This window comes from Gopherus flavomarginatus, chromosome 2 (assembly GCF_025201925.1).
Source record: "Gopherus flavomarginatus isolate rGopFla2 chromosome 2, rGopFla2.mat.asm, whole genome shotgun sequence".
Classification (NCBI taxonomy): Eukaryota; Metazoa; Chordata; order Testudines; family Testudinidae; genus Gopherus; species Gopherus flavomarginatus.
The window spans coordinates 150,962,774-150,977,588 of record NC_066618.1 but is presented as its reverse complement, the minus strand read 5'-3'; the positions used below and the strand labels follow the sequence as shown (position 1 = coordinate 150,977,588).

The 14,815-nt window shown below is 57.3% G+C and overlaps 1 long non-coding RNA gene across 1 annotated transcript; it reads right to left on the bottom strand.

Moving 5' to 3' along the window:
• Window positions 1-6,021: 6,021 nt before the first annotated feature.
• Window positions 6,022-8,411, bottom strand: LOC127043631 (uncharacterized). The gene is made up of 2 exons (XR_007772282.1): window positions 7,347-8,411; window positions 6,022-6,335 (listed from the first exon to the last, which is right to left on the bottom strand). It is a non-coding gene; the product is annotated as an uncharacterized LOC127043631 (long non-coding RNA).
• Window positions 8,412-14,815: the final 6,404 nt, after the last annotated feature.

The following is a 14,815-nucleotide window of genomic DNA, read 5'->3' as shown; positions in this document are numbered from 1 at the left end:
CTTTGGAGCCAGGCTGAACTATACTGTTTGAACAGTCCCATTTTGCTACTGCCATAGTGGCAGAAGGCAGCATAGCATTCAAATAGTGGGGCCCCTTGTGCTGCAGCTTCCTGTCTTAAAGCATAAAGGAGCTGCCATGGTAGACTGAGAAGGGGTTTGGAAGGAAGGAGTTAATACCTGGCACTTTCCCTCAGTACCTCCCAAATGAGATTATTGTTGTCTCCATTTTACAGGTTGAGAAACATATCCACATCAGAGCTGGAGTGAGCTAGTCCCACTCAGCAGCCCTAGCCACTAGGTGCCACAGTCTCAGCCTGTTGCTGTGGAACAAGCCCTCCATCCCAATGGTCCAGCCTAGCACAAGGAATGGAGGAGTAATTTGAAGGGGCCCCCCCACAGGAGACAGTGCTCTTGCTCTCAGTATAGAGATGGGCATGGGCCTTCTGTTCTCAATTCTCCCTCCTGCTTCACTGGATATGAAAACATAGATGGGGGCAGGGCAGGCACAGTGGCAACTTTCTCAGCATGTCATGGTGGGGTTGAGGGTTGGTTTCCCCTATGCACTCCCAGACAGCTGACCCCTGTTTACAGCAGTGCTCTTACCAGGCAGGGGTGATGGTGCAGTGACACAGCTGGCACTGACACAGAATGGCTCCTCAAGTGGTTGGGTTCAGGAGGTAGTAGGGGGGAGGGGTTAAGGAAGTGGCTTCTAGTACTCCATTTGCTGCTTGCAGTCTTGGGGATCTCCTAATGTAAAGTATCCTCCAGCAACCTGCCTGTGCTTGTGTTAAAGACTGCTGCAAACCCTCTTTCCTCTCTGCTGCTCTTAGCAGTAGATCTCCAAGCACTTGGTCAAGGCTTGTCCTGGCCTGTTTCACAGGGAGTGAAATGAAGGTGCAGAAAGTGGGAGTGGTTTGCCTGAGGTTGCAGAATCCTATGCTGTGCTCTGGCCCAACCTGCTACTCCTAGAAAAGAGAGAGGGCATAAAGATGAGCTTTGCCCTTGGGGCAGGTGCTGGGATAGCACCAGAGGAAGAGGTGAGAAGCAGAACAGCTTGGTGCAGGGGCAGAGGGAACTAGGGTGGGAAGAGGAAGCTGCTGGAGGGCTTTGTACAAGAGGGTGGGGTCCTTGATGCTTCCTCTGAACTCCTCTGCCTGGGGCTAGGGTGGAAACTGACTGAACCAGTTCCAGAATAGCACAGTGGCCCCTAGGATGGGCCTCTGCAGTGTGGGTGCCCAAGTGGAGCTGCGTAGGGCCTGAGTGAGTGCCTAATCCCTTCTAGTGCTGTTGCTGCCTGGAACTTCTCTGAATCCAGCATGATGGGCACCCATGTTACACGGTTGCTCTGGGAACACTGGCCCTCCTGGTGCTGTGACCTAGCAAACCCACTGCACCCACCCAGCCAGCCAGCTGACCTCCCTAAACCATCCCCACTCTAGGGCACATGCTGGACTTGGCATCCCAGCTTCTTCACTGGCCCAGCCATCCCTCCCCAGGAAGGGTGGGGGTGGACAACCCAAAGGAAAGAAGTTACAAGGCCATGCTTCTCTCCACCCTGACCCCCCACGTTTAGACCAGGGTAGGAGCCTGTTGGCACAAGGACCTCTGAGCTGCAGTTCCATGGGGGGGAGGGGTGTTCTTCCCATAGTGGGCCCCCAACCACTTTAGGGGTCACAGGTAACCACAACAGGTCATGCTGGGAGCCTGCTGCATGGCTTGGGTATGTGCTGGGTCCAGTAGAATAGGAGTGGGGGAAAGGGTGCACATGCCACCTCTGTTCTGGGGGGCAGCTCTGGCCAGACCAGCCTCACGTTAGCATGAGGTGATCCAGGGCTTTACCTCTTCCTTGGCGCATGAGCAATAGTGCTCACCCGCATGCCTGTCCCTGTGCAGTTTAAGACCCACCTGTGCTGCTTAGCCCTTTAATTGCCTGGCTGGGGCTGGCCTGGCACACACAGCCCTCGTGTTCGTCCTGATCCCCAGTGTCTCCTGCTTTGCAGGCTGCAGTCTGTAATTAGAGCATTACGTTAATTGATATACACCCCATGTCATGGGGGGCAGCATAAATTAGCAGGAAACGTAAGTGTGGAAGATAACGGAGGCAGTGACTCTGAGTGAGCCCCTGGGTGCTTTCCCAGGCCTGTATCAGTGGGCTGAGGGGCACGTGCTCCCTCTGTTCTGTTGAGCAGTTCTAGGGTTAATAATGTGTCTGAATAAATCCTGCAGATGTGGCTCTCCTGGCTGCAATGGGTGAGGAGGAAGGTATGTGCCTCCATCACAGAAGCTATTCCCTTGTTCACAGATGCCACCTGCAGAGGGTGCTCTGTGCTGTCCTGCCATGGATGTGGCATCCCCACAGAAACCCAGTCTGTCGCTTCCGTGTCCCTCCAGGTCGCTGCGCTGCAGGAGTAGTTCCAGACTCGTCCTATGGATCCCATCCACCAAGCAGGCCGAATTCCCTGCAGCAGGACACCTTTCTGACTCCTGCTGCTGAGAAGCTCTCCAGCTGCCCCAGCAGGGCCGGCTGGGGCCACAGCCTGGTGGATCTCCGACCCTTGTACCTCATCCTCAGTGAATTGGGTGACATCCCCCATGGTCTAGTGTAGTATTTTCAGGCACCCCAGACTGCTGTGTGGAAACTAAAAGGCACAATCCAAGGAACACCTTCCCCTCCAGCAGACGTGCAGACCACAGCCAGGGGCCTAGACGTTGCTGTATAGCAAACCCTGGCAGCCAGTAGCAGAGGGCTGCGTGGGGACCTCTCCTGGGCCGGATCCTGCTGCTGTGGGCAGGCCCTTTGGCAGGAGGGATTCCCGTACAGAGATGTCCCAGCCCGTGCTTGGATATAGCCTGAAAAGCTATGCTGGAGGTGGGGGAAGGAGTTGGTTCCTGCTCTGGGTTGTGATGAGTTCTGTAGAATAGGAGGAATGATAGGTGGAAATGCTGGTGCCTCCCATCCAAGGTCAGCCCCCTCAGGAGGCGGGTTGGTGCCACCTTGACCCCAGTGCCTGTCTGCCATCACTCATCTGGCTTTGCAAAGAGGCATGAGACTTCTTTCTGGATTACAGATGGGGAAACTGAGGAAATAGAAAAGTCAGGGCTAGAATCCAGCAGTGGTGGTTGCTAGTCTTGTGCTTTAACCAATAGACTCTGCTGCTCCAATCTCGGGGGATCTGATAGCATGCTCTCTGTCACAGGGGGGTGGTTTGATCTGCTACCCCAGGGCTGGTAGCAGGGACGGAATGGGGAGAGGTGGGTGATTCCTCAGCCTGCAGCAGCTCTGGGCTTTCCCACACACTGGCTGCTGGGATCTAGCATGTTGCTGTGCAGAGGTGAAACACTGGATCCAGCCTAGAACTGGGGGCAGGTAGCAGCCCTGATTTGTGCTGGCTCTAGGAAGGAACCCCTGGCCCCTCCACCTGCTGCTTGGCTATGGGCACCTCCCACCAAGCTCCAGCCCAATGTCAGTGCAAGGTCACTGGCAGCTGTCACCGACTCATTTAGATCAACTCGCCTCTCGCCTGCTCCCGGCGCTGCTCTGCCAGACTACAGCACTGCAATCCCCAGTGCGCCAGATGCATGTGCGCGGAGGCGCTGGGCCCCCAGACTGATTTACCCACAGCATCTGCCATGCCCCAGCGGTGCTAGGAGACAGCGGCCTCCAGAGATTTATGTGAAAGGCAAGAGACTGGGTACTGCAGGCTGGGGATGGCTGACAGTCCCCTGGGAGCTCACTGGACTCGGGGGCCATGTGGGGATGCTGCTTCTCAAGCAGAGCCGTGCAGTACCTCATCCCTGCTGTGCAAGAGGCAGCCCTGCACCCGTGAAGGGTGTCCCAGAGATTTAGCTCCTGGGGTTCCACTCCGAACTGTGCCACTGGTTCACTGCATGATGTGTTAATCTGTGATTTGGTTTCCCCATCTATGCAACAGGAGTGGTATTTATTTCCAGCGGGGGGGGGGGGATTCTCTGAGCCCCCCACACGGCAGACGTGCCCTCCATCCCCACCCCGGTTTTCAGAGGGCAGCTCGGATCCCTCTGGCTCAGCTGCAGGCTAGATCCCGGGTGTCTGCACGGTGGTTGGAGGAGGATGGAGCCCTTGTGGGATCGGCTGTGTCTGGCCCTGGAGCTAAAGCCCCATCTTCTGCCCTGTGAATCATCCCCAGGGTGAGAGCCTGCAGCCAGGTGGGAGAGTCCAGGGGACCAGTCACTGGGTCTGAGCCCTTCCCCTGGGAGTGAACCTGTCGGGGGAAGAGAGGGGCTGTGAGACCACAGCAGGGAGCATGCTGCGGGAGGGGTTCCCATGCATGTGAGGGGACTGGGAGAGGGCTGCGTGGGCCTAGCAGGCACAGCCACACCCTGGCCTGGCCCGGCCCGCTGAGTTCTCATGTGCTTGTTTCCCATGGGGACAGGAGGTCCCCAGGCTGCACTGCCAGGGGCCATGACTCACTGGGTGTTCCCTTTGGATGCATGGAAGGGCCTAGGGCCCCCCGCTGAGTGGGAGCAGCCCCCACAAAGAGAACGGATTAGTGTCACCCCCTGATCACACCCGTCGGCTATCTGAGACACAGGGAGGATACAGTCTCACATAGGATTCACACGGGATGCACACAGATGGGATACATGTTTGCACGCACACAGGACATACAGAGATGGGTAACCCATGTGTATGCAGAGGATACACACACACAGATGGGATATGTGTGTGCACACGAGATAGGCACACAGAACACACACCAGACACGCACATGGAATATGCACACGCACACTGATGGGATACACACGTGTACACATGTATGCATTCACACACGCAGGATGTGTATATACAACACCCCTGCCTGAGCTCAGAGCATTCCCCAGAGCACCCCATTCCCTGCCCCCATCCCAAATGGGCACGTGGAGCAGCCTGAGATTAGGCTCCAAAATTAGGCTGCCCTGCCCTGTTGCCCTGAGCTCTGCGGTTGGCTGCAGGGATGGGAAAACCCTGCCCAGTGCTGGCAACATTCCCATCCACAATCCTCGTGGGTGCAAGCAACACTGCACTACTACTGCGTAACCCCTCCCCAGGATCCAGCTGGCAGAACTGGGCAGCATCATGGGTTCTGCTAATCAGTTGGCACCATTGAGGTCAACAGTTTTTGGGGCCAAAATCTATTGACATTGGCTTTGGGTGAGGTCAAATGGAACTTCGGTGCTGGGAAGGCCAAAAATTATTTCTGAAGCCAGCGCACGGGTTGGGAGAATTTCCCAGATGCTTCCATGATTTAACGGATGCTGGCCACACACAGGGGCTCTCTGGCCTGCACGTTTGCCTTTCGATATCAGCGGGAGAGAGGATTTGTCTGCACTTCCTGTCCTAGCCCTTGCCAGAAGCTGTGGTCTGGCATTGCTACACGCTGGTAGACAACGGCAATGCTCCACCCCAGAGATGGCTGCATTTCAGCGAGACTTGAAAGGTTCATGCTGCAATATGAAATGGCTCAAGGTCTTGTGGGATTCAAATGGCTAATAAATATGAACTGCTAATAAAGAGCGACACCTCATACGTGTGATTTAATTAGCAAGTGGTGTCATTATCCACACTGGAACAGAGGGCCGAATGGAATGGAGGCAATTGGTGGTTGTGCCGGGTGCTGCCCAGACCCCAACTGAAATTGGGGCCCCGTTGTGCCAGGTGCTGCACAGACAATTCCTGTTCCAAAGAGCTCAAAAAAGACATGACAGTCGAAGGGTGGGAGGGGAAACAAAGGTAGAGAGGAAGTGACTTACTGAAGCTCACACATCAGCCTAGCAGCAGATCTGGGGAGAGAACTGAGCTCTCCTGCCTCCTGTGCAGCCCTCTCCACACCACTAGACCCCGCTGGCCTTGGGCAAGCTGAATGCAGATGTTCCTATTGTCTCACAGGCCCCTGAGGATACACCATTTGGGAGAATGGACAGCATCAGTTGCCCTTCCACACACATCAGGGATGGGCCAGGCGAGAGCAACAGTTGAAGACAGAAGAAAAACACAAGATGCGCTTTAAAAACAAAAATATTCCATGTTTTTTGAGCCAATCTGCTGATGTTTTGGGGTCTGACTCATGTTTTTTGCTCTCTTGAGGTTGGCAACAGCGGGACCTGCTCACGGAAGCCTGTGGTGCAGTGTTCGGAACCCCCTGGAGCTCTCCAAGGGCTTCATGCCCAGATCTATGGCAGTGCCGGAGCCCAGGTGGGAGGAGATGCTGGCCGGTAGCACCACTGCCAGGGCATTGCCTGCCAGGTGGGACGCAGTCTCCGAGCCAGCCAGAGATGGTGAAAGCAGTACCTGCGAGAGCTGAGCATCAGCGAGGAACCTAGGAAACCAAAACCCACAGACTGTACTTACCAGTGTTATGGGGGAAACTGAGGCATGGGGTGGGGAAAGGTCACACAATGAGAACAGAACACAGGAGGCCTGGCTCTCGGGCCTGTGGCCTATTCTCGCATGCTGGCAGCTGGCAGCTTTTGGTCACAGCATGAAATCCTGGAAGAAGCAGCCCTCGCCTGACACTGCTGAAAGACTTTGCCCCCAGAGCTTGGCAGCAGTGCAGGGTCCCAGTTGGCCCTGAGCTGTGGGCACCATGGGGTTATGGCAGAGATCAACCCAGCCTTGCAGCCCCCAACCCATGGGATGCTATGGGAAAGCCAGGCTGCTGCTCCCACAGAAATGCCAGCTATGGAAGGTAAAGGGCTTGGAAGGTAGGGGCCAGCAGGGCCCAGTTGAGCACGGGAGCCTCCCCCCCCCCGGCCTGGCACAGAGCATGGGCAGGACCCTGACATCTGGTGTGGGCTCTGTTATATAAGCTGCTCCTTGGGCAGTGGGCGCAGGGCCTGGTCCTGGGAAGGGAGCTCAGTGCTTTCACTACTCACGGGAGCCATGCCAGGGCAGGTTGGGGGGGCATTGGACTCTTCACCCGGGAACCAGAAATCCCAGCGGAAGCTCATTCAGAGCCCTGGCTGGCAGCACCATGGGTGCCACAGGGGCTGAATACAAATGGGCTGTCCCTGCAGGCTGGGCACAGGATCACCAGGAGGCAGCAGCTTTCACAGGATTGCCAAAGCAGGGACCACAGGCAGCAGGGGTCTGCTCAGGGAGGGGCATGGGGGTTACAACAGCGGGACTGGGCGTCAGGCCTCCTCTGATATCAACACAGAGCAGCATGGGCTTTAAAACCAACCCTACCAAAACACACACACACACCTGCTCCCCACGCACTATCCCCTGTGAGAGAACAACCCACACGTGATAGGTGCTTCATGCATGACTGCAAGGAGCCCAGATATCATGGTGATGGGGTGGGATAAGAACTTATAAGAATTCCTACCTAGCACGTTTCATCCGTAGATCTAGAGCACTTTACCAAGGAGCTGAGTATCATTCCCCTGGAGCATCAGAACTGGTAGCACTGCCTGGAGTTAGCATTCCCTGGCATGTCCTAGGATAAGATCTTGCTTGTCACTTGACCATAATTGAACCGGTTTGGGCTGGTTCCAGCCTCCAGCTGCATATTTTGGAAAAGCTTCAGCTAAAAGGCTCAGCTGTTTCCAAGTAGGAGATATGGGGTCTTGGCTGGCCCATGCTAGGGCCACAGCAGCGACCTGAGGGCTTGAGTTAAACCCTCCCCCAGCTGCTGCAGGGGAGGTGGGAAGGGGGCAAACAGTGGATGGAGCTGGGTTGGGACAGCTCTGTGCTCTGGGTGATGGTGGGGGGGGGGAGCAGGAAACAGCTGAGGCAACTAAAACAACCAGCAGCTGCATTGGCTAGGACCACATGGTAACCAAGTACCAGGGCTAGGCATGGCCGACAGGATCAGGGCAGGGAGGACTGGGGGTGGTTGGGGAATCTAACTCCATACACCCCCATCTAGGTTTTCTTTCTTTTTTTCTTTCTCATGCTCAACATTAGGGAACCGAGGACTCTAAGATCTTTCCCCTACACTCTAATAATAGCTACTAATCATCCTTCACTCTCTTTAGCCCCCTCCAGGTTGGGATCCCAAAGTTCTTTTCAAACATCAGCAAACTGCCCTCGACACCTCCTGCTCCTGTCTTCCTGCGGCTGTCAGGATTATCCACACTGGACAGCTGGGTAAACTGAGGCACAGCACCAGGGCATGACTTGCCCTGAGGTCACATGCTGAGTCTTCTGATTGCCAGCGCTACACTGACCACGCCCTGCGATAAGAATCCCAAAGGCAGAGTGTCACAGAGGGTGGGGGAGACAAGGCCCTGCACCCCCGGCTTCCTGAGATTCACCGTGACTCTCAGTCAGCCAGTAAAGCAGGTTTATTTAGACGACAGGAACACAGTCCAAGAAAGGTCTTGCAGGCACAGACAACAGGACCCCCTCAGTTAGGTCCCTCCTGGAGGTGGGGGGGCAGTGAGGCCAGAGCCCCGTTGGGAGGCCAGAGCCCCATCTAGGCTCCCCTCCATTTTCCCAGCCAGCAACAAACTGAAACTCCCTCCTGCCAACTTACTCAGCCTCCCCGTGGCTCCTCCCCCAGCCTTTGTCCAGTTTCCCGGGCAGAGGTGTCACCTGGCCCCAACCTCCTTTCTGGGTTCTCATGTTCCCTGCTCAGGTATCTTCCCTCAAGGAAAGCCTCCCATCCCCCAACGCAGACAGTCCCAGCCACACTCCCCTGCAACCTTCCCAGGTCAATACTCCCCACTCAGTCTTCAAAGAACACATGAAGAACAGTCCCACTTTGTCACACACAGCTTTCCGTGGAGATAGGTTCGGGCTGGGGCCATTCAGAAGCTTGTCTCTAGCAGTGAGCAGGGAAAGGCCCTGCCTGATTCCTGGCTCCATGCCCGTACCCTGGATGATGCTCCGATGAGGGACAGATCCTGTCCCTACCCATGCGGCTGCCCATGGCCCCAGCCGGCCGACCGGTGGGTGTTTAACAGGCATTCCTGGGCTGTTTCTCCCACCCAGAATCTTGCCAGCCCATTTTGGAGGGTGTTGCCCAGAACCATGCAGCTGATAACGCCGGCATGCAGCTCAGCCTGTGTCAGGACGGAGAACTCCAGAGTGTCTGAGAAAAACAGCCCCTTCAAGGCTGCCATCTGCCCCCTGCCTCGCCCCCACCGATCTTGGCTTGGTGTGTAAGGTGGCGGGGGAGGGAGGGCCTGGAACTCCTGCTTCCTCCTGCAGCCTGTCCCTGGGGGAGAGAGAGAAGGCAGCAGGCGGCTGTGCTGACACCATCCTTATCAGGGCAGAGCAGCAAGGGATAGGCCCCCACTGTCAGCACAGGGCCTTTCTAGTGCCTTATCAGTCAGGCCAGGCGAGGGCAGGCCAGCAGCTGGGGTGGGCTGGCAGGTCTTGCTCCACGGGTCAGGGCTCCCTGCCAGGGAGCACAGAGCCCAAGGCAGGCTGTGCTACTGTTGCCAGGGCCAGCCTTAGGGAAAATGGCACTCTGGGAGAACTTGCATTTTGGTGCCCCTGGCCCCTAGGGGTGTGGCACTCCCCATTCCCCCCAGCCCCTTCACTGTGCCCCCTTCATCCCTGCCTGCTCCCACTCCCCTAATCCCTACACCCCCTTTGCTCCCAACCTCTGCCCCCCTCCTGTGCCATAATCCCTACACTGTGCCACTTCACCCCTAATCCCTGCACCTCCCTCCTTAGCCCCTAACCCCTGCACTGTGCCCCCTCATCCCAACCCCTGCTCACTCCTGAGCCCCTAACCCCTGCACTGTGCCCCCTCATCCCAACTCCAGCCCCCTCCTGAGCCCCAACCCCTGCCCTCTGCTGCCCCGCGCAGCCCTAGGGGGCTGTGAGGGGGGAGGAAGAAGCCATGTCAGGGCTTCCTGCATCCAGGTCACTTTCCCTGTGGGCTGTTTAAGGGGAGGGCAGGAGAGCAGCAGCCTCTGCACGGGCCAGGTGGGGAAGTGACCTGGATCCAGGGAGCCCTGGGGTGTGTGAAGGAGGAGGAGTGTGTGACAGTGTGTGTGTCTGAGTGAGTGTAGGAGCACTCAGGGGCAGGAGCCTGAGCTAGGCTTGTGCAGACAAAAGCAGCCACCAGCAGCTCTGGCCCCAGAGAGGAACAGCAATGACGGACTCCCCCTGTCCTGTCACCCCAGCTCAGTAGGAATTGGGGACACCACGCAGCACCATCAGCCCCCCCCCCCCCCCCCCCCGCAGAGCAGACAGGAGGAGGCTCCCAGTCTGGGGTGGCCAGGGGCGACTCCAGGGATGAACAGGGGGAGGGGGGGACAGGAACAGCAGCGGCTGAGCACATGGAGCAGGGCGGGGAGATACCCGGGGGCTAGGGGGGGGGCACTCCAGCTCCTGTTTGCCCACCTACTCCCTGCAGCTCGGGTTTCTCTCCCTCCCAGATGGCCCTGAGCACAGGTCAGGTGGGAATCCAAACCCACCTTGGGCGGGAGCCTGTACACCCAGCCCAGAGGGCAGCCCTGTTACATTTCCCGCACCCACCCCACTGCCCCAGGTTTTCCTGAGCCTCCCTGGCAGAGCGCTGAGCCCCTGGGCACCTGTCCAGGCTCTGGGCAGCCCCTCCAGTCCCAGATCTGCTATGGAACTGAGGCCTGTGAGAGGGCTGCACCCCTCCTTACTCATGGCAGGCCTTGGGGGTTCTGGTCTACAAGGGTGCGGGGGGGTGGGGGGCAGGGAGCCCTGTATAAATCCAGCAGGCTGATCGGGCACTTCATGTCCTGCCCGCCGGGAGCTTTCTTTCCTTCTGCAGTAGCCAGGGGTGTGGTCCTGGCCGCCCCCACTCAAAGGAGGTGCTCCATGGTGGTACCGGGGTATTTCTGGGTTGAGGGTCCTTGGCTCACGCTCACCCCCTTGCTGCCTTAGCTGCTTCCCCGCCATTCCCAACTGGGGGGGGGGAGAGGGTGAGGCATCCTGCAGCCCGCTTAGAGAGAAGGGCCCCAGGGAGTTTCCACGCAGTGTCTGGGCAGCCAGGAGGGCACAGCCGCTGGCTGGCACCTGGGGTAGGTGAAGGCCAGAGGTGAAAGTAAGCCAGTTCAGTCCAGTACAGGGTACTGGAAAGAACCAGTACGCCATGCCAGACTGGACCGGCTTCCCAGCGGTGATTTAAAGGGTCCTGGAGCTCCAGCCCCTGGGAAGCCCCAGGCCCTTTAAAGCACCATCCGAGCCCTGCTGCCAGAACTCCAGCAGCAATTTAAAGGACCTGGGGCTCCCCACAGTGACAGGAATGCTGGGCCCTTTAAATCACTGCTAGAGCCTGCTGCTGCTACCCCAGCCCTAACCTGAGTCCTGCTGCCCCAGGGTAGCAGTGGCAGGGCTCCCGTGGTGATTTAAAGGGCCCGGACCTCTGCAGAGGCCAGTGTCATGAGTCCTTTAATTCGATCCTGAGCGCTGGGGCTCCCAGCTGCCTCTGGGGTGATTGAAAGGCCCCACCTCTTCCGGCTGAGGCCATGCCCCACTCAGGACTCCGGCATACTGGTAAGTCCTTTAAGGCTGCTCTCCATGAGGCCCTGCTGAGCAGGCACAGACCACCTGTGTGGTCACATGGCTACTATACAGGGTGGACTAGTGGCTATAGTGGGGGATTGAAGTCAGGACTCCTGGGCTCTGTTCCTGGGGAAGCTCGCAGCGCCATGATAGAATCACTGTGCCATTGCTCCTGGGGAAGCTCACAGCGCTGCACTGAACTGCAGTCTTCTCAAACAGAAGGTCCTGCAGCCAAGGCCCAGCCACCCCACTCCTTTGCCTACCATTCCCCCTATTGGTGACTCATCTGTTAGGGAGGCAGGGCCCTGACACATAGTCAGCATCCTGCATCCTTGCTGGCTGGCTCTGTGCCCCCTGGTTAGGGGAACCTCTGGCATTCAAGAATAGGCCGGCATCATGGGGTGAGACAGAGAGCCTGACCTGCGGAGGCTGGAGCCCAGCTGATCTCATCTGTGTCGCAACAAACACAGGGGGTTGTGGAGTTACTCTGCCGTGAGAACTCTGCCAGAACTGAGGAGTGTGGGGCTGGTGTACCCCTCTTGGGAAATGCCTGGGCACTGCGGGGCTCTATGCCACCCCTAGAGGGGACCCCGATGCAAGAGTCATTCCAAGGGGGGTGGATTGGGGGCAAGAGCTGGTGGCTGAGCTGGGCTGTCCTGTACAACAGGGAGGGCAGCATGGGGAATCCCCTCCCCACTATGGTACCAGCTACCTTCTCTCAGTCCTTGGGCTGGCCCCAGTGTCAGCACAGCAGACGATTCAGTGGCTAGTATTCGCAGGGCACTGTTCTGAGGAAGCTCACAGCTCTGGGAATCACACTGCACACCCTGAGCCAGGGCATGGGTGAAGGTGGCTGGATTAGCAGAGCTGTCCAGAGTGACTGAAGGGGGACAGAGGGGAGGGGGCAGACTCAGCTCCTGGGGCAGACCGGCTTCACAGCTCCCACCACCCTGGGCACCTGCCAATCAGGCCAGGGGACTGGGCAGCAAAGGGTGGGGTGTAGGACCCCAGCTTTCCCACCAACTGCTGAATGAGGTGTGGGGGCAGATGCCTTGAGCCCTGGGCTGGACTTGGACTCTGCAGCTGGGAGGTGGCTGAGCGGGACATGGGGATCGGGGTCAGGGCAGCTTCACCTGGGGCCCCCTTCCCAGTGCCCTGCAGGATCACTTCAGTGTGACCACGTCGACCCCAGTGCAGTCACTCCTCATAGACCTTGGCGGGAGAAAAGGCCAGGTCTGGCCTCGGGCACGGGCGGGAGGGATGGTGAAAGGGGGAGATGGAGCTGTGGGGCAGAGAAAGCAAATGCAGAATCTCCTCCTCCCACCCCCTCCAGCTCGGCATGGCACAGTTCGCACAGCGGAAAGGAACCTGGGAGCTGAACTCAGCAGGCGAATCCACCACCAGGGGGCGCCTGGGCACCAAAAAACTGGGGACCCGAAGCCCACTGGAAACAGCCTTCCAATGCAGGAGCACATGGATCTATCCCCAGACCTCCACCCCGCAATTAATCCAGCCCCAGGCCCCCCTGCAATCTCTCTATCCCCACACATCTATCTATCTATTTATGTTGTGCTGATCACCCGGCACATGAGCTCCTGGCACTCAAAATGCTGACGGACAAGGTGCTGGAACTAGGGGTGCTGGGGGTGTAGCACCCTCTAGTTTGAAGTGGTTTCCATCATATCCAGGATTTACAGTTTGGTTCAATGACTCTCAGTGCCCCCACTATAACCCTCTGCTAACGAGTGCACTGGGAGTACTGGGTTGGGAGATGCTCACACTGGCCCACTGGGCAGGTGCTGAAAGCCATGGAGAGCTGGAGAGCACAGTGCGTTGTGGGGAGTGTTGGGGGTCATTGTGCTGTGTCCTGGACCTGTGCCCCCAGGTTCAGAGCTGGGGTCTTGGTGAGTGGGCTGACTGCCAGATACATGACTCACCCCATAGCCAAACACCTCTGAGAGGGGAGTGGGGTCTAGTGATTTTGAGGACAAGGGCTGGGAGCCAGGACTCTTGGGTTCTCTCCCTGGCTTGGAAAGGGGGCTGGCTGATGCCCAGAAATGAGGCTGAAATCCAGATGGGAGGAGAGGGGTCTGATTACCTCTCCGACTGTTGTCCTACTCCATCTCCCAGGGAGACTCGGTTCCCAAGATGGACAGTGGGTCCCTTTTTGGCCTCCTTGGTGCATTCCCATGCTTAAGAGTGGAATGAAGCATATGTCAAAGAGTTCTGTGGCAGATGTATTGGATTAGTCTATAAGGTGCCACAGGACTCTTTGTCACTTTTTACAGATCCAGTCTAACACGGCTACCCCTCTGATACATGAAGTGTGTGTGTGTGTATTTCTGCATGCACGCCCCCCGTGCTAACTACTATGGACCACTTCCCTCCCACAGCCAGGGAGAGAACCCAGGAGTCCTGGCTTCCAGCCCTAACCACTAGATATCACTCCTTCCCCAGAGCTGGGAAGAAAACCCAGACATAACCATAGGCGCTGGAACTAGGCGTGCAGCACCCCCTGGCTTGAAGTGGTTTCCATCATACACAGGGTTTATAGTTTGGTTCAGTGGCTCTTGGCTCCCCCACTATACAAATGGTTCCAGAGCTCCGGACATAATGCTGAGCTTGATAAGTTTATGGAGGGGATGGTGTGATGGGGCTGCCTACAATGGCATGGAGCCGATCTGCAACTGCTAGCAGCAAATACCCACACCATCTGGAGATAGGACACTAGATGGGGAGGGTTCCCTGAGTTACTACAGAGAATCCTTTCCCAGGTGTCTGCCTGTTGGGTCCTGCCCATATGCTCAGGGTCAAACTGATCGCTAGATTTGGGATCAGGAAGGAATTTTCCCCAAGGTCAGATTGGCAGAGACCCTGGGGGGGGAGGTTGCCTCCCTTTGCAACGTGGGGCCTGAGTCACTTGCAGGTTTAAACTAGTGGGAAATGGTGGAGTTTCTGTAACTTGGGGTCTTTAAACCATGAGTTGAGGACATCAATCACTCAGCAGAGATTCAAGGTCTGTTACAGGAGGGAGTGGGTGCAGTTCTGTGGCCTGCCATGTGCAGAAGGTGAGACTAGAGGATCAAGATGGTCCCTTCTGACCTTACAGTCTATGAGTCTGAGCTATAGGCTTGCATGCATTCCCAAGAGCGTGCAAGCTGGTACAGCTGTTCACACTGACTGTGCTTGTCAGTCTGTGTGCAGGTATCTTGGTGGCTGTTTCTGGGTTCCTTACAGCCCTGGGGGACATGCTACGAGGGCAGGGATCAGCCCTGTGGTGACCCTCCCTGTGAAGGAAGAGGAGCTGCTGGTTCCCCAGGTGTCAGTCCTTCCCCTAAATAGACAGTCTGGTTTTCT